The sequence below is a fragment of the Phyllobates terribilis genome, unplaced genomic scaffold (assembly GCF_046119375.1).
Source record: "Phyllobates terribilis strain yellow unplaced genomic scaffold, ASM4611937v1 Scaffold_5__5_contigs__length_657084704, whole genome shotgun sequence".
NCBI lineage: Eukaryota > Metazoa > Chordata > Amphibia > Anura > Dendrobatidae > Phyllobates > Phyllobates terribilis.
The window spans coordinates 295,171,000-295,191,426 of record NW_027362765.1 but is presented as its reverse complement, the minus strand read 5'-3'; the positions used below and the strand labels follow the sequence as shown (position 1 = coordinate 295,191,426).

Genomic DNA, 20,427 nt, shown 5'->3' with positions numbered 1-20,427 from the left:
CTCTTTCCATTTAATAAACATTTCTTTCTTTCTTTTTAGCATGTGTTTAAGTTCTGTGTTCATCCATCCTGGTTTCCTTAAATGCTTCCCATTCTTCCTACTTTTCGAGATTGTTAACGATTGTGCTTTGAGAATCTCATTTTTAAAAATTTCCCATCCTTCCTGGACATTTTTGTCCTTAAGGACATCCAGCCATTGGATCCCTCCTATTCTCTTTCTGAGTCTCTTAAAATCTGCCTTTCTAAAATCTAACCTTGAAGTTTGAGTCTTCACATGTCTTCCTCCTCTAGTTATCCAAAATTCTATAATAGCATGATCGCTGCCTCCTAGGGTCCCAGCCACCTTTACCTCCTCAACCATTTCCTCCCTGTTTATAAGGATTAGATCCAAAGTAGCAGATCCCCTTGTTTTCTCCCCTACCTTTTGGAAGATAAAGTTGTCAGCAAGAGAGGATAAGAATTTGCTCGACCTGTTAGTTTTACTTGAGAGAGATTCCCAACAAATGTCTGGATAGTTGAAATCTCCCATGACCACTACGTCATATTTTTTGGAGAACTTGGTCATTTGATACATAAAGAGTTCATCCATATCTTCAGCTTGCCCAGGTGGCCTGTAGTAAATGCCTACAATGGTGTCCTTTCCGTTGTTCTCTCCTTGTATTCTTACCCAAACAGTTTCCACAGAACTCCCAGTCTCTGAAGCTTCAATCTCTGTGCAGATATACGCTTTTCTAACATACAATGCGACACCTCCTCCTCGTTTATCAATTCTGTTTCTTGCAAATAAGTTGTATCCTTTTAGCCTTTTATTCCAATCATGTGTATCGTCCCACCAAGTTTCAGTGATTCCAATGACATCATATTTCTTTTCCTGCATTAGTAGTTCCAATTCTCCTTGTTTGTTGCCCATGCTTTGTGCATTTGTATAAAAACATTTTAGTTTGTGATTGGTTTCTCTTCCTCCCATATTTTTATTTAGATTTTTTTGTCTTTGTTCTTTCTTTCCACTTCCAGTAGCAGAGATCTCAATAGTATTTGTCAGCTGTATGGCTTTTTCTGGCCTTTTGCTTCCCTTCCCACATTGTTCTAGTTTAAAGCTCTCCTGATGAGTGTAGCAAGGCGACTTCCAAATACATGTTTTCCAGTCTTCGTAAGGTGCACCCCATCTCTAGCAAGTAGTCCATCGTATAGGATTTCATCCCGTGATCCAGAAATCCAAATCCTTGTTGACGGCACCATCGACGTAGCCAGTTGTTCATCTGTAGAATCTTATTCCACCTCATTGTTCCATGGTCATCCACTGGGAGGATGGATGAGAAGACCACCTGCGCTCCCAATTCTTTCACTTTCTTGCCTAAGTCTTCAAAGTCACTGCAGATGGTTTCCAGGTCCTTTCTTGCGGTGTCATTTGTCCCCACATGTATTAACAGGAATGGGTAGTGATCTGTAGGTCTGAAGAGTCTTGATATCCTGTCAGACACATCTTTAATTTTTGCTCCAGGAAGACAGCACATTTCTCTTGAGGTTATGTCTGGTCTGCAGATAGCGACCTCTGTTCCTCTTAACAGGGAATCCCCCATGACCACCACTCTTCGTTTTTTCTTCACAACATTCTTCTTTCTCCATCCAGGAGGATTCTGAGGACTTACAAGGTTATTCATTGCTGGCAAAGTCTTATCTTGCTGTATTTCTTCAAGGTTCTCCTGCGTGAGAGCCTGGTACTGGTTCCTGAGCAGTATGGGTGCTGACTGCCTCTCGATCCTCCTGCTTCTGTGGGTCACATGCTTCCATTCCTCTGTTTCGTCAGGTGCAGTTCGAATTTCTTCTCTTTCTGAATCATGAAGAGATAATTCTGCTCTGTCTAAGAACTCTTCACCTTCCTTAATGATTTTCAAGGTAGTTAACCTCTCTTCTAGATTTCGCAACTTTTCCTCCAACAGGGACACAAGCTTGCATTTCTGGCATGTGAAGTTTGGCTTTTCCACTGGCAAGTCTGTGAACATGTAGCAGGATATGCAGCTCACCAAATGGCTCCTGGACTCTTCCATGTTCTTACTGTTAATGTTCTGAAAACAGTGAAAAACGCCTCAAAATGCGCGCGCCTAACGGCGCGCGGTTTACCAATGTCCTCTTTTCAGCTCCAACAGCCAAAATCCAGTGTTCTTTGAGCTCGCGGAGACTCTTCACTTACCCCAAAATGCAGTGGAAATATGCAAATTATCTCCTCAGGACTCCTCCCCTGGTTTACCGATGTCCTCTTTTCAGCTCCAACAGCCAAAATCCAGTGTTCTTTGAGCTCGCGGAGACTCTTCACTTACCCCAAAATGCAGTGGAAATATGCAAATTATCTCCTCAGGACTCCTCCCCTGGTTTACCGATGTCCTCTTTTCAGCTCCAACAGCCAAAATCCAGTGTTCTTTGAGCTCGCGGAGACTCTTCACTTACCCCAAAATGCAGTGGAAATATGCAAATTATCTCCTCAGGACTCCTCCCCTGGTTTACCGATGTCCTCTTTTCAGCTCCAACAGCCAAAATCCAGTGTTCTTTGAGCTCGCGGAGACTCTTCACTTACCCCAAAATGCAGTGGAAATATGCAAATTATCTCCTCAGGACTCCTCCCCTGAGTTACAGGTGGCCCTTGCGGACGCATTGTTTTTTGTGGCAAACGCAATAGAACCACAACGTTTTGGAAAATAGATTTTGATAAATTGTATTTAACAAAATGCAATGTGGCAACAATGAGTGAATACAGCCTAATCCCTGGGAGAGGGCACTAATGTCTGATGGTCTAATGCTGCGATTCCAGCCAATTCCAGTAAAAGTGCTGCCTTCTACACTTGGCTCCATGGTTAGTCAACGACCCAACATTTTGCTCCCAGCAAAAAGCTGGGCTAAGGGGCTAGTCGTGAATTGGCATGGGACCTTTCTTCTCTCTGTCAATATACAGTACATGGAGAGATTTCCTTCCCAAAATGAGCATCGATCAACACTATAGGAAATCAATAGGGGTTTATTTAGCTTCAATTACATGGAGCAATCCTCAGCCCCGTATGTGATAGTGTTATCCCACATCTGCACCAAGCCATGTGCTGTTTTTTACTGGAATGGGAAGATCCAGGAACTGACCCATAAAACAGTCCTCGGTTCCTGTGAATGAGCCTGTGTGAACGGGGAGCTACACTATAGCTATCCTTGGTTGAATCAAATTAGACGTACTCATGCACAACACTAACACCCTCCGCAAAGAGTACCAAAGGTAGGGATGTGATGGGCCTCATACATTTTTTGAACAATATTTTTATTGAAGTTTACAAGGAAAGAGTTGAAAAAATGCAAAGACTAGTAACGTCAAATAGGTAGATGAAAATGTGTCCAATTCCATACTTCATGCAGTGGAACAAGAGGAATTGGTAAGGTATAAATGAAATAATACATACACTCAAAACATATGAGCAAAAAAGTGTTGTGGGGGATAGATATATTTAGGAAAATTGAGTCTTAAGCCCCCCATACACACTAGACTAATATCAGGCGAACGCATCGATATTGACAGGTATGTATGGGGCCCTGGACAACTGATTGTGATCCAGGGGTGCAGATTTTGACAAATTTACTGTGTAGTGTCTGTAAGAATACTTGTAAATTTCTTACAAAACAGAAATGCTTCTAATCTGGATTTAACCTCTCTAAATGGGACAGATGGGGCCCTTTTGCACTTGCGTCATTTTTATGTCACTTTTTTTTATTTAACTTGTTTTATTCATTGATGTTTTTGTGCCAAATTCTTCAAAATGGCCCATACGGTTCATGAATTTTGCAAAAGTTAAGCACAAATTAAAAGAAGAATTTAGCACAAATAAAAAACAGGCTAAAAATACCAAAAACTAAATAAAATAAGATGCAAATATTTTTTTTCAGGTCATAATAGTTGTCTGTTTTGTAGCTAGATGTATAAATGACAAAAGTCTAAATTGGGAATGTGTAAACTGATGCATGTTACAATGGAGGAGGGTCTCCCATTTACTTTTCCTGAGCTGGAGTTTGAAGAGGCCACGTCGACACTATCAGTATTTGGTCAGTATTCGGTCAGTATATTTTCTCAGGAGTGGGAGCCAATTCTGCCTTTATCACCCACTCCTGGTTTTGGCTCCCACTCCTGAGAAAAAATACTGACTGAATACTGACCAAATACTGATAGTGGGGCCATGGCCTTACACTTTGGATCAGACCTGTATTAACCTAGGACATGACCACTAGATATGTAACATATCTTCCACTTTCCTGCATTCGAGGAAGTAAACAGGAGAATATCCAGGAATAGCTTTAGCAATTCGGGTGGGACCATGAACCAACACATTAACATTTTATAGGCGGATTCAATTGTTAGCTTGTTGATAAAATAGGAAGAGATATAGGACCAACCCTGCTTTCAACCTACCTCATCTTCAGACATGTTCATGTCAAACTTTCATCTCACCCATTTCTTACACTGCCAGGTAAAATGAATACTGCGCTCTGATTTGTATGCTATGGGCAACAAAGACAGTTTTTACTATAGTTGTTATGCATGAGGCCTATAAGCATTGCAAACTACACAAGGGGTTGTCTTTTAGGAGACACACTCTGTACATGCCGCTCTCTGTCTTCAGAGAATCCCTTAAATGGAACCTGTCACCTCAGAAAGCATTATTTACCTACAGATATGGGGTTAATCTGACAGTAAATAATGTTACAATACTGCCTAGGCGCCTTACCAAAAGTCACTGCCGCAGCCTCAGTCCCCACCCTTAAACATAGCATCTTCTGTGACGTCTGTTTCAGGGGTTGGGCTAGTTCCTGCTTATATGAGCATGCGTTGGTTGTCAATTTCAATGTAGGCTCAGTAGGAGCTCTCTTGTCACTGTGTGATTTCCTTTTCAATGCACAGTGACAGTGCGCTTCCTCACCGACTCTAATGAGAAGTGACGAGCCGACAAGAGAGCACACTGCCAGCACGCATTATAAGGAGAGAACCTAGTCAGCAGGAGAAAAGCAGAGTTTAACCCTGCTTCTGAAACAGATGTCACTTTCAGGGATGAGGATCATTTCTGTTCTCACTGCTTGCTGGGTTATCTTCTTACAATGCACACTAACAGTGTGCTCTCTTCCTGACTCGTCACTTCTCCTTAGAGCCAACAAGCGAACTGTCACTGTGAATTGAAAAGGATATCACACAGTGACAACGGAGCTTGTACTGAGCATACATTGGAATTGACAACCCACACATGCTTAGTAGATCAGGGACTAACCGAGCCCCTGAAATGGACATCACTGATGACGCTTCGTTTCAGGGTGGGGACAGAGGCTGTGGCAGCGACCACAGCCTCTGCCCTCATTTGAGTGTCCCAGTTTGAACTGAGGATTCTCAAACAAAATGTCATCAGATGAGAAGTAGGTAAAAAAAGCAGAGAGAGTAGAGTAGGGAATGAATAGAGTAGAGAGGGAATGATATGGACTTCTTAATTAAAATACATTAGAAAAATGATTAGAGTATTTACATTAAAGAGATATACATTTAGGATTAAATCATTGTTAGTTTCGGACCACTCCTTTAGGTATATTGCCACTTGTCATTAGAAAAAAACTTGAAGTTATTACATTATAATCCAATTCAGGGGCTAAAATGTTAAGGCCAATTCATAGAAATCAATATTTGATCAGTAAGAGGTCTGATCTACTTGAATACCATTGACTTGTGTAAGTGTTAAAGGGCCATTGCAGCCTTTGGTGCCTTTGTCCTGGATCTTCTGATTAGCGGAGGACCCAAGGGTCCTAAATCCAGGAAAACCCCTTAAACTGCACTGTATTATGGCAAAGATCAATTCTATCCCACAAAACCCTACATAAAAAGTCACATTTGTTATTGTTATAATAGCAGAAATAAAAGAGATACAAAATATTTAGAATTTTTGTTTTCTGAGTAGTGTATATAAAATAAAAATCACAAGATATTTCATTCAAAACATCCACTCCCAGCTGTTGCTCTGTTCAAGTAGCAGTTATTTCTATTTTTACAATACATGTTGGTATTTTTTCTGTCAACCTGATTCCAAGAATTCTTGAGCTTCCTGTCAAGTTTCAGAAGAGGCCAGTTGATGCTGGCAGTGCCCTGAGGTTGGTATGTACAGTACAAGGGAGATAAATAATGACATCCAAGACAAGAACAATGCAGTCAAACAAACTGCTAAATGACATGGGCTTTACTTATATTTCTAATTCACTGCTCTAAAATTATTTATTTTACTTATTTAACCCAATGGTAGATGCTATTATTTGAGAAGAGGTAGGGGAAATTTTGCTTGTGATCTGTGAATGGGTTATTGCGTATATTTTAAGTACTAAACCTGGTGTCTAGTTGTTATTTACTCACCTCCTCAAGCTCCAGTGCTCTCTGGCTCTCCACTCATAGGTCTGCTACTGGATCTGAGAGCAGATCCTAAAAATGCAGGGATCCTTCTATATGGACACCAAGTTTTGAATGGAGATATCAGATTCCAAGAAGAGGTGGGATAAGCCACACCTAATTTTGTTAACATGCCCACCATTTACAGTACTGTGCAAAAGTTTTAAACAGGTGTGGAAGAAATGCTGCAAAGTAAAAAGTAGGAGCGTTTTAAGGGTCCAGGCTTGGGGTGACTGCAGACTTGTGAATCCTCCCAGCGTACGCTGCTCACACTGTCAGGATTCTCAAGTTCCGGCACTGGGAGCAGGCAAGCGTGTGACTGCAAGTGATTTGCATATATGCGGTCACATGCCAACTAGACATGCGCTGCCTCGCTCTATGCAAGTTAATTGAGCGAGGCCGGACACAGTTTAGTGAAATGTGGCTGGAAATATGCAAATCACATACTTACGGTCACTTGAAAAGAATACAAAATTAATAAACAAAAGAGATCTAAATCAAACCAATATTTGGTGAGACCACTCTCTGCCTTCAAAACAGCATCAATTCTTCTAGATACACCTCTACACAGTTTTAGAAGGAACCTTGGTAGAACGCTCTTAATTACTCCACAGATGGCTCTCCTTTCCATAGACCTTGAAGACTTAGACCCCTCTGTTAGACATGTTGTGATTCATGTCTTTCTGGTGGTAAAAAACACAATAGCTCATTTTTGGAAAAAAACAAACGTACCTAGCTTATCTGACGTTTTAGAAAAGATGTCATTACATAATTCACTAGATCTCCGTTTTGCTACCTATAATAATTGCCTGCTAAAATATTCTAAGAAATGGGATCGTTGGAATTCCACGTTCCCCAACCCTTAGTTTCATTATACCGGTTTTTCTTCTTTTTATTCTTGTCTTATTCTCTTTAATGGCCTAAATCAATATACTATTATGTTTAAATATTCCATAGTATGCTTATGATAGGTTTTTAGTTATGATATTGTATGTTTATACATAGGATACGATAATTAAGTTATTAACATGTTTTATTTACACTTGTAATTGAGTATCCGAGTTCTCTAATTTCCCCTTCATCCTTACCTTACTGTACCCCCTTTTACACCCCATCTCCCCCACCCCACCCCTTGTTACCTTATCTTTAACCCCTTTACCACACCTTTTGAAACATTTAATAAAAATGATTGAAAAACAGTTTTAGAAGGAACTTGGCAGGAAGATTGTTCCAAACATCCTTGAAATCTAACCACAGATCTTCTGTGGATGTAGGCTTGTGCAAATTCTATTCATAATGTTGGGATCAAGGCTCTGTGGGGGCCGTATCATCACTTCCAGGACTCCTTGTTCCTTGCGCTGCAGATAGTTCTGAATGACATTTGCTGTATGTTTGGGGTCGTTGTCCTGCTGCAGAATAAATTTGGACCCAATCAGATGATTCCCTGATAGACAAGTATCTACCTATATATCTCAGCATTGAGGACATTATTAACTCCTTCCCGACATGGCCAACTTCCGCTTTTGCATGTTAATTTTTCCTCCTCTTTTTCCAAGAGCTATAACTTTTTTATTTTTCTGTCCAGATAGACATATTAGGGTTTGTATTTGAAGAACCAGTTGCACTATTTATTTTACCAGATAGTGTACTGGAAAATGGGAAAAAATTCTAAGTGCAGTGAAACTGCGAAAAAAAAACCCTACAATTCTGACATTGCTTTTTGTGAATTATTTTTACTACTTACTACTGATCTGCTCCAGTGCGCATGCGCCGGGAGTCACTGTGACTTCTGCTCCAGTGAACTCCGGCGTGCTTAACAATGAGGTTTGGTCCCCACTTCCTATCGGATAGCAGGATGTCGGGAGGAAGTGGGGACCAAACCTTATTGTTGCGCACGCCGGAGGTCACTGGAGCAGAAGTCACAGTGACTCCCCGGTGCATGCATACTAGAGCAGATCAGTAACATAGGGCAGGGAGAAAAAAAAACGCGCCTTAAGCTATAGGCACATTGTGCATGCGTGGACTGTGCAGCTCTAGACTGCACGTCACAAGGCCCTGTGATGGGTAGGGGCGGGCAAAGCATATAGGCGGGCATTTCTTGGCGTCCCCCGGACGCCAAGCCTAGGAAAAATGGATTTTATAAAAAGCAATTTCACAGCCACAAGACCGCCAATATGGGACATACAGGTAAGTATAGATTCACATGTATATAACCTGTATGCCCATATTAGCGGTCTGATAGGTCCCAGGGGGTGACAGATTCCCTTTAATATACCTGCTACTGACTTGTGCCGTATGTGTATGGCAGATGTCTGTAACAGTTTAAAGGGGTTTTCCCACGAACAAAAGTTCATCTTAATCAATGGTTCTGTCTGACCGTGTACAGAACTTACCACATCTCCTGGGCAGGGGAGGAAGCAAAAGAGTATACAGACAGGACAGCATGAGATCACAGAGGATTCTCTTTGTGAGGTAAAATATTGTTTAAATACAGGCAGGGAAATGTTTTACCTCACAAAATGAATCATGTGATTCCCTGCTGTAAGGTCTGTATACTCTTTTGCCTCCTCCCCTGCCCAGGAGATGTGGTATGTTCTGTATACGGTCAGACACAGACAATTTTTAAAATGAACTTTTGTTCGTGGGAAAACCCCTTTAATGTTAACAAATTTCCCAACTCTATTAGCTGAAATGCAGCCCCAAACTTGCAAGGAGCATATACCATGAAAATCACTAGGACAGGTGATTGTGGCATCTAAACAGGAAAGGGTTCTTTACAGTCACAGCAGTCAGACTGTGGAATGCCGACCACAAGAGGTAGTGATGGCAGACACTATATCAGAATTTAAATAAAGGCTACATTTTTCACAACAAATGGCATTCTGAATTATAGATAGTATAGTGATAGATTATATGTAACTGGTCGGGAATGGAGTAAGATTTCTGCCACGCTCACAGCTCACCATGAATCAGATGAGCTGTGATTTCATGCCCTTGTTCTGCCCTCATCCCACTCCAGCTCCGCTCATTTTGGTGAAGCTGGGCAAAACTGACTTGAAAACGCCAAAAGTCTAGATATTTTTGCGCAACTCTGCGTTGCACAAAATGTTGCGACTTTTCAAAGAGATTTACTATAGAATTCTGGTGTAATCGCATTGATGTATCGGGGCCTTTACTTGTCCTACTTCTACATCGTCGGCGGAGTTTAGGGTTTCCACGTGTTTTCGCCTGATTCATCATTTGCACTTATCAAAAAGTTGCAAAATACATCACAAATGTACTCCAGTCACCCCTTTACCCCCATCCCATCTTAATTATATGTGCTACAGATATTTTTACGCAATTTTAGGGACATGTTACAAAACATGTGACTTCTTGCACTAAAAAAAAGTTTAAGTAAAAAAGACCATTTTTGATTTTGATTTTGCGCCAAATTCATGAATTATGATGAATTTGTAGCAAAAAAGACATATAATGCTACAAAACAAAAAAAGAAAACTGACATATAAAACAATGAATTGGACTTTAAGTCCAGAGAGAGAGAGACTATTTCTGGTGATATATGTTTTTGTTCATGAGCTTGCTGTTCTTCACCCATTTCTGTTCACTGAGCAGATCTGATGGTGTTCTTCAAAATGTGAAAAAGGCTAAACTGCTGCCAGGTTATTGCATAATTTCCATGATAATACCCCTTTAAAAACGGAAACATTGTAGCCAGTGTTAATAATTTCCGATGCCTTGTAGTTAGAAATCTTAGTTACTTCCTGAAACAATAGAAGACTTCCAGAAATTGTTTTACTTTCCAAAGCAGGAGCTCAAGTATAGCTGAGCCACAGCTAGCGTTCCAAACATGCACAGACATCGTATAGCGATATGTGCCCTGTCATGTCACCAGCATCTCTACAGCTCCAGCTTGTTCCTCCTATGTCCTAGGCGTAAGCCCCTATAATTATCAGGCAAGCTATACTGTACCGCACTTGGGCCAAGTCCAGCTCAACCATGGGACAGGACAGTGCCTCCAAGACATTCCTTCCCTACCTTATTGACCCCATATCAGCCTCAAGAACTAGCTCTGTTGTTCTGTGAGGTTGCAGTGAACTAAATCTATCATGGCTAAGCATTAGGACCATTAATATCAGCCAGGGCTTTTTTGGGACACCAGAGGAAATAATTCTGAGGGTCCACCATCTTTCTATACGAAACATCTTTGTTGATATCATTGTACACCCAGGACATATCATCAATGGATCAGATGGGTTATTCATCCTATAAAAAAAAGACCCTAGGGACAAGTGATTGGCTCTAAAACCATCTCCTGTTAATCTGTCTTCTGTTAAAGGGACCATACTTATGGCAGAGCCAGGATCCAGCAGTAGACCTCTGGTCCTATAAGGGGCCACCTCAACGTCTATGGAGTGGTTTAACTGATGTAAAAAAGATGCAATTATTCTACAATAAAAAGATGGTCAACAATTAATGTTTTACGATATTTATTATGCCATTTTTCGTAACTACAGTGAAACTTAAAAATGACAAAAACATTGGGCATTGCTAACCTTTTGGTTCTATATATTTCTAAATGTATTTCTACTTAAAAGTCACAAGAAGTTATAGACGGCTCCTAGTTGTCTTAAAAAGAGCATGGAACAAATATATTTATGTTGCAACCCTTTTTAATCTGCCTTAAAAAAAAATGTCATTTGTGCAAAATTCTATATTTCAACAACATTTTCTCCTGCTGATTTAACATATTTAAAAAGTTGCAAAAATTCACCATTGACATGCGAAATATGACACATTGGTCTCCCACTCATATCTAACTTTATACTGTCATGCTTAAAAAGTTGCACTGGCATAATTTTCGTCAAATTTCTTATTATAGTGCAGTATTTGATCCATATAAGGTGGCGGAGTTGAAGTGAGAACGCTAAAAATTTGCCATAAATTATGCCATTTTTGATAAATTCTTCACAATTTTGCATATCCATGCTTGCTGTTATTGAATAGAAAAATTATTGCGAACACTCAGAGGTCAAAAACCAATACAGAGCAAATATTTCTTACAGTTGGTAGATAGGCAGTATAAACAACGAGCACTTGTCTGTTAATCAAAGTTTAGGGGGGGGGCATGATACATTGAGAGTGCCAACAAGCCAATCTGCCTTGGCCAAGGTATTTAGATTTACGGCTATGACATTCAATGGAATCTTTGCCCCAGGTGAAGAAGGACCTATCCTCCATTACAAAGGTCAATAGTGAGATGTGGCTTCCCAATTATTTCACCATTGACCTGTGCTATCACTAAATGTAACCATGCCCTTTATGTAGCTAATGTAGCCCTCAACATTTTAGGATGTTAAAAATTACAAAATCTCCTCACCCAACCAGAAGGTTCTGCTCATCTGCTGGTCTTCACAAGCAGAAGATTCCTGTGATCCTGAGCTTCATCTGCTCACAGGAGGCAACAGACTAGACTGTGACACTGACACAAATAGAAGGAATAAAAGAGAGAAGGAGCGGGAGGGGGATGTTAGGAACAGCCAGTCATGAGGAAGGGATGATGACAAGACAATGGGGTTACAGACCTGAAAGCCATGTAGGGCATCTGAGTGGGAACATATGTAACCTTATTATCATGTTCAATAATAATGAAAGTTGAGAAAATGTTTTAGAATCTTAATTATAAATCCTTGAGTTCTTTTGGTCAAAATTAGATCGGGTTTAAATGAACATATGAAATATTATCCAAGTTTCATGTAGAAATCTTAAATTATTTTCCTCCATATTGTCATACGTGTGCAATCTGGGAGTCACATATTATGTGTGATATCAGTGTGTTCCGTTTTCAGACATCTACATTTAAAAATGTGCAAGATCAAATCCAGTGTCTTATGTTAATAATGGAAATGTATCTGTAACAATCGGATGCCACATGCTGTAGCAGTTCTGTATGGGACCCAATTATTTTTAGGAACCCATACATTTCAATGGGCAAGTCTCATTCAATGCTCAGAAGAAATTAGCGCATGCTGCAATTTTATTTACACGGACACTCGGTCTATGTGAAAAAACTGTAATCTGAACAGTTCTATTGAGTTACATTGGTCAGTGTGCTGTCCGATTTTTATTCGGACAGCATATGTCCAAATTATACGCTCGTCTGAACAAGCCCTTAAAGGGAATCTGTCACCAGGATTTTGCTACCTTATCTGAGAGCAGCATAATTTAGAGGCAGAGACCATGCTTCCAGCAATATATCCCTTACTGGTCTGCTTGCTGCAGTTTTCTCTGCTGCAGATCTACCAGTTCTCTGAATGTTGAGCTTTGTGTAGCCCTGCCCACACCTCTGATTGGCAGCTTTCTGTGTACACTGTGTATAGGCAGAAAGCTGCCAATCAGTGTCAGTGGGGGCGGTTATACAGAGCTTATGAATATAAAGGAATACATGGCAGCAGGTTTACTAGTCCTCTAGTGATAATCTCCTGTTGATAAAACAGTGATTTTCTGAAAACGACAGCAAGCAGCCCAGTAAATGATACATCGCTGGAATCAGGGTCTCTGTCTCTAAGTTATGCTGCTCACAGATTACCGTATTTTACTGACATAGAGCAGAGAAAAGAGAATAATTTGCTGGGTAGAAAGAGCAAGTGAAGGTACACAGTGCTATATAATATGATGACTGCAATATATTAAGAGGATAAAAACTTTGATGGGAGGAGGAGGAGTGCTTCTTTAACATAACATATGCCATAGATATCCTATAACAGTGCCAACCACAAGAGCCCCAAATTGTGACAAACATAGGACTACCATAACAGTGACAACAAGAGTGACTATAGTTAGCACAGACCGCTGATGTTGTAAGGCCTGAGAATTATTGGGGCATACAGTGTTTCATGACACTTGCCTTCTGCATGAATGTAATGCGTGCTGACAGATGTCACTTGATAGCAGATTATTAGACAACACCCTGCTGGTTTTAGTATGGTACTTACTGTACACAGCTCCATGTAAGATCATAGCTGTGCGGATGCGTCAGTAATAGAATATATAAGGGTTGTTAGTGGTGTTATAATATCATTGCAGAAACTAACATTTGGCCAGATGTCTTAGTCAATTACTATGGTATAGGACATTATCCTGCAGGGCTTACAAGTAGCATCTCCTGGTGCCTGAGGGGCTCCCAGGACCCCTCCTAATTAAAACTGATGGACATTGTCGTTACATGATTTATTTATATAGAGTTACTTTATTATAGTACAGTATGGAGAACATATCCACTAATACTACCACTAATAAGATTTTCCTATATAATGGGTGGAAAAACCATGGCAGATCTGAAAATGTCCGTGGTTGGTTGGACAAGAAGATCAAGAACATAGTGGTGTGCAGTGTGAATGACATCTAGAGCTTGACAGCACTGACTGCTGGTGGTTATATTCTTCCACCCAGGAAAAGTATTCCTGGATGTAATGATTCACCGGACGTCTTATGGTGTGTACTGATGGGATTTTGTGCAGCCTTTCTATTTGGTAGTTGACTTGTTTCACTGATTATGAGGAGTCTATGGCAAGAACGGTTTTCAGGGGACTTGTGCTTCCTTCGATGTTCCCTGAATCCGTTGTATAAAGCCTATGGAGCCTCGTTCTTAGTCTCTATAGGCTTTTAGTAGCAGCATTATCGTTACTGACGTCACCGCTGTTCATAGCAGCCGGGTCTCGCGGAGTGCAGCGTGAGCTGGGAGTGGCTGCTACTAAAAGCCTATACTCAGAACGAGGCTCCATAGGCTTTATACAACGGATTCGAGGAAAGTGGAGGGAACCGCTGGACTACGTCAGACCTGCGTGGGACCTTTTTGATAATAGATTAGTGAATGAGAGACAGTGTCTTGTTTTTGATTCTCTCTTTTTATGTTTTTCAGGTTTCCATTTGTGGACTATGTCGTACCTGCATGTTTGTTTTTTTTATAAATTGGTGAACAAGGGAAAGTGTGGGGGAGTGTTTACTAAATTGAAATATTTTTTGGTGTGTGTGTATTTTTTTTAATTACTGGGTTAGTAATGGGGTTGTCTGATAGACCCCTCTCCATTAGTAACACCAGGGCTGCCAGCTCTGTTTTTGAACAATTCACAGCTGACAACAACTCCAAGCCCCATTACCCCAGTTGCTACCATACCAGAGCAATCAGGAAGAGCCGAGGCAAAGAATTGGAGAATTTAATGTGATGCGCCACTTCTGGGATGGCTGTGGGCTGGTATTTTTAGGCTGGGAAGGGCTCAATAACCAGGGAGCTTCCCAGCCTGATAATATCAGCTCACAGCTGTCTGCTTTGCCCGCTGGTTTCATAAAATTTGGGGGGAACACAAATCATTTTTTTCATTTATTTATTTGGTTAAACAAGTCAATAAACTCCACATGAAAGGCACTAAAGGGTGCAAGTTTATAATAACGTAGGGGGCTTGTGAAATTATATACCTACAGGATATTCTATCCATCTATCTATTGTGGGGCAGTGAGAGGAATTATATGCGAGGGACGGTATGTATCCCCAGGATGCGCATAGAGGCTTATTGAACCCGCTGGAGTGCATTACAATAACAGAAACATCTGTGCTTGCAATGAAATATAAAAGAGTGTTTGGACTGGGTCAAGCTATTTGACCAAGTCAGAGTAAGAAAACCTGATATGGGCTTTTATTTTTGAGTGATCTATAGGATGGCAGTGGGGCGGATCACTCCCTCCAGCCCGGGTCTTACGGGTGGCTCATGGCCACAGTTTTCCATTTAATCTTGCAGCAAAGGTTTGGGTGGGACAATGTTTTGTTTGCTAGCTACAGAGCAGGAGGCTCTGTGCATTGCAAGCATGCGTGAAGGCACAACACAGGCCTGTGAAGGCAACGTAACTGGTGTACCTCAGAGCAAAACGGCGCTGCCGTCGCCCACGGCAACCAGGTTACACGGACTGTTTGGACCACCCGGCTGCGATCCGGAGGACATCATTTGCATTTAATTTGTGAGTTTTTGCAAATAAAGACATTTAAGTTGAACTTTCCTTGGGTCACTGCCTCATTACCGCACAGTGTGAACACCGCCGCACTACACTATCTACAGTATGCTAAGGGATTTGACTGTGAACTTCCTGTGCTTGGCTGATGAAATTTTGTGGTTCTTTTGAGATGGGTGTGTAAATGTCAGACGGCATACAAGTGGTCCGTGTGCAGTTTGTTTCTTTTCTCGCACCTATAGACTTGCATTGGTGAGTCTCGTCCAATGTACGTGGCCATACGTTTGGCGCCCTGCTGCGCATTGGTGCCACAGATCCCAGAGGGGTGCATGGATGGACTTCTCCACAAGAGGCCCTCATAGCATTCACACAACTCCACCCTACCACCTCAGACCACCAGAGGGAGCCCGGATAGGGATATATATACTGGAGTTAGGCAGTCTGTTGAGAGGAGCTCCTGCAGAAGCTATCCTGCAGTGGAGCTCAGTCAGTTCAGTCCAGACTCAGAGAGCTCGAGTTAGTAAGCCAAGGGCGTGCCGACGCTAAAAGAGTGGTGAAGAGTAGCGAGGCCTACTACCCGTGTGAAGCCTAGTGAGAGCCCCGAGCGTGGCCGAAGGCGAGTGGAAGGAGAGTAACATAGGGGGCAGAGGAGCTTAACCAGCTCACCCCAAAACCATTTACCGGACACCGGGTCCGCCTCTGCAGGGATTCCTTACACTCAGCAGAAACAACCGGAACCCCTGGCGAACTACAGTCATGGCCAAAAGTATTGAGAATGAGACAAATACTAATTTTTCCAAAGTTTACCGCTTCATTTTTTGTAATGGCAATTTGCATATACTCCTGAATGTCAAAGAGTGATCAGCTTAACAGCAATTACTGTACTTGCAAAGTCAATATTTGCCCAGAAAATGAACTTTAACCCCCAAAACACATTTCAACATCATTGCAGTCCTGCCTTAAAAGGAGCAGCTAACATCGTTTTAGTGATTGATCCATTAACACAGGTGTGGGTGTTGATGAGGACAGGGCTGGCGATCAATCAGTCATGATTAAGTAAGAATGACATCACTGGACACTTTAAAAGGAGGCTGGTTCTTGGTATCATTGTTTCTCTTCAGTTAACCATGGTTATCTCTAAAGAAACAGCCATCATTGCACTGCACAAAAATGGCCTAACAGGGAAGAGTATCGCAGCTACAAAGATTGCACCTCAGTCAACAATCTATCGCATCATCAAGAACTTCAAGGAGAGAGCTTCCATTGTTGTCAAAAAGGCTCCAGGGCGCCCAAGAAAGTCCAGCAAGCGCCAGGACCGTATCTTAAAACTGTTTCAGCTGCGGGATCGGACTACCAGCAGTGCCGAGCTTGCTCAGGAATGGCAGCAGGCTGGTGTGAGTGCTTCTGCACGCACTGTGAGGCGGAGACTCTTTGAGCAAGGGCTGGTTTCAAGGAGGGCAGCAAAGAAGCCACTTCTCTCCAGAAAAAACATCAGGGACCGACTGATATTCTGCAAAAGGTACAGGGAGTGGACTGCTGAGGACTGGGGCAAAGTCATTTTCTCTGATGAATCCCCTTTTCGATTGTTTGGGACATCTGGAAAACAGCTTATTCGGAGAAGAAGAGGTGAGCGCTACCACCAGTCTTGTCTCATGCCAACTGTAAAGCATCCTGAAACCATTCATGTGTGGGGTTGCTTCTCAGCCAAGGGAATCGGCTCACTCACAGTCTTGCCTAAAAACACAGCCATGAATAAAGAATATTACCAGAATGTCCTCCAAGAGCAACTTCTCCCAACCGTCCAAGAGCAGTTTGGCGCCCAACAATGCCTTTTCCAGCATGATGGAGCACCTTGCCATAAAGCAAAGGTGATAACTAAATGGCTCATGGAACAAAACATAGAGATTTTGGGTCCATGGCCTGGAAACTCCCCAGATCTTAATCCCATTGAGAACTTGTGGTCAATCATCAAGAGACGGGTGGACAAACAAAAACCAACAAATTCTGGCAAAATGCAAGCATTGATTATGCAAGAATGGACTGCTATCAGTCAGGATTTGGTCCAAAAGTTGATTGAGAGCATGCCAGGGAGCATTACAGAGGTCTTGAAGAAGAAGGGGCAACACTGCAAATATTGACTTGCTGCATTAACTCATTCTAACTGTCCATATAACCTATTGGTACTCATAATATGATTGCAATTATATTTCTGTATGTGATATAAACATCAGACAAACACTAATAAAAACCAGAGGCCAGCAGATCATGTGAAAATATAATTTTGGTGTCATTCTCAAAACTTTTGGCCATGACTGTATATGTCCCAGGAACACCAAAAGCTGATTACGTACCAGGGTCAGGAGTCACGGAGGCCCCAGAGACCAGGGAGTGTGAACTCCAACAGAAGACCCTACCACCAGGTCAGCAGGTGCAAGACAGAGACCAAGTTAGGCCTAGCTCCAGGCAGGTCAGAAACTTATCAAGGAAAGGCAAGGAACAGGAGGCCCTACACCCGCTCACTGGGGAGAGTCCTGATATGCACCCTTCACCCTAAAGTGCCCTGGATCGTGCCTGAAACACCACCAGTAAAGGTACTGAAGTGAACTGTCGTGTGTGTGCCTATTCTTCCTCTGACCCGGCTGGGTCCCCTCTGTCTTGCATCCCTACACATACGCTGCCCTGAGGCCCCGCTTCACCTGTGGGGAGCCGCACCAACTAAACTGCCTAAACACCGGCCTCAGAGGACTGTCACAGCTCTGGTGATCCTCACCAGACACCACAGGTGGCGTCACGAACATTCCCCTATCCCATACAACTTCCCCCCTTCTTTTAAGAGTGACCCCAGGGTACGGGCCCGGGAGCCGGCCACCGCGACATCCCCCAAGATCAGGCAACAACAAGGCCCAGGCGACGAGTCGTCCCCATCCCCTGGGCGCGTCATCTCTTCCTGGCATCACGAGCAGGATTCCGTGCCCGCTGCAACGACGGAGTGTTGTGCTCGTTGCCACCGGGTACTGTGCGCCTTTAATCAGAACTGTGTATTTAACTGTGGCGAAGATCGCCGCCATTGTTGTGCCGCCGAGAGGGAAGAAGGGCGTAACAGCGGGAAACTGAGAGGCGTACCTGCTGAAGCGCACAAAGCCCCGGACACGCCCTACGCCTCGACGTCAAACCAGGAAGCGCCAGGTCCTGGAAGGAGCCCCGGTGAGCGCTCTGATGTAGGACACAAGCGCCGCAAGGTCCTGAAGGAAGACCGTCACCTGTGGAGCTGCGGCCTACCCGAAGAAAAGAAGGTAGGCCACTGTTCACTAGGGGGGAGACAAAATGTCCGAAGAAGAGCAGAACGCCGGAGTACCGGTTAACGGCCCTGATGATAAACCCGCGCCCAGCGCCGAGCAGGCCGGGGCAGCCGCTCCACCAGCAGGGCTTGTAACCCCTGTCATACCCATGGCCCTACCGTACATCCCTGGAGCGAAGTGGCTCCCCCAGTACAGCGGCAAACCAGATACCCTGTCTGGATTCAAAAGGAAAATATGCGGTATACTGGACATGTACTCTATGACAGGCAAGCAAAGAGCCGCTGTTGTATTGGGACAATTGACTGGTGCTGCGGAGCGAGAAGTAGAAACCTGGTCGGCCGCAGACCAGGAGTCAGTGTCCACAATCTTTAAAAAGTTACAGACTGTCTTTGAGAATCGTACCGAGACAGACCTCCAGATGAGGTTCTACAACTGCTCTCAGCAACCGGAGGACAGTGTTCAGGACTATGCCTGGCGTTTACAAGGGGCCCTGCGAGCTCTGAAACAGGTTAGTCCAACCAGCATCAATAATGAAAATAGAATGCTGAAGGAACAGTTTATCCGGGGACTGAGGTCTCAAGAGGAGAGCAGGACTGTGCGTTGGTGGTCCCTGGATCATCCAGATGCCACCTTTGACACCCTTAAGGACATGGCTGTAAAAGGACTGCAGTCCCTGGAAACAACTGCTACCCAATGTTACCAGGGTGGGGCCACCCCAGTGCCCGCAGCGTCCACCTTTTCCCCGGTGGCTGCTGAAGCCAAGGTGCAAGCAATGTCCCCTAGTGAGCTGGACAGCCTGCGCTCTGAAGTGCTTCAGTTGAGCAAAACCCTGACCACTGTACTGAGTGCCCTGCAGCTGCGGACGGAGCCCGAGGCAGAAGGAAGGATCCTGCTAGCCGACAGCCCTGAGGATGTCCCCTGGATGAGAAGGAGGAGGAGGACAACGTCACCCCCTGGGAGGACCAGCGACCAATGCCGCCTGCCGAAGGACCCTGTCTGCCACCGCTGCCACAAGACAGGTCACGCCGTCCGGAGCTGTCCTTTAAATGAGCAAACCCTGGGGCCGAGGGCCGACACCCAGGAGTAGACCCCTCAGGCCCAACAAACTGGTACCGCAGGTTCGTGGGAGGAAGACCTTTCCTGTCCATCGTGCTGAACGGCATCGCGACACCTGCTCTGCTGGACACAGGATCTCAGGTAACCATCATGCCTGATGCCCTCTACAAAAGGTTCTGGTCCATAGACGAACTTCACCCACAAGATCCAAATCTTTCCGTGTATTCCTCAAACGGCCTCCCCCTTAACCTAGTCGGGCTTAAGGATGTGGCAGTAATGGTGGGAAGAGTGGAACAGAAGGACCAGGGACTAATTGTAGTAGAGACTAATCCTGATGATACAGACTTGTATATGGTACTTGGCACAAATATTGTTAGTAACTGTTTGGGAGAAGTGTTGTTCTTGCTCCAACAGATAGCTGACACTGCCAGACCAGGGCAGAGAAGGGCGCTCCAGAAAGAGATCCGAGCCCTTATGTACCAGCAACGGGTAAAGCTAACAGGCGGTGAAATTGGTAATGTACGCGTGACAGACCCGGTACCCATTATGATTCCCCCGATGAGTGAAATGCTGATTTGGTGTAAAGCAGCAATAGGTCTCAAAGGACGGAGCTACCAGGCGGTAGTAG

At 43.4% G+C, this 20,427-nt stretch overlaps 1 long non-coding RNA gene across 4 annotated transcripts in view; it reads right to left on the bottom strand.

Annotated features, from left to right (window-relative positions):
* The window catches only part of LOC141271140 (uncharacterized), a 78,392-nt gene that overhangs the window by 22,471 nt on the left and 35,494 nt on the right, over positions 1-20,427 (bottom strand). For 2 of the 4 annotated variants that reach the window (XR_012321842.1, XR_012321844.1), the window contains exon 2: positions 11,822-11,923. The exons of 1 other annotated variant lie outside the window; for it this stretch is intronic. This is a non-coding gene — a long non-coding RNA (uncharacterized lncRNA). Of the gene's footprint in view, positions 1-4,437; positions 4,527-11,821; positions 11,924-20,427 lie in introns of all 4 variants that reach the window. One more of the 4 variants, XR_012321843.1, reaches the window with a different exon arrangement.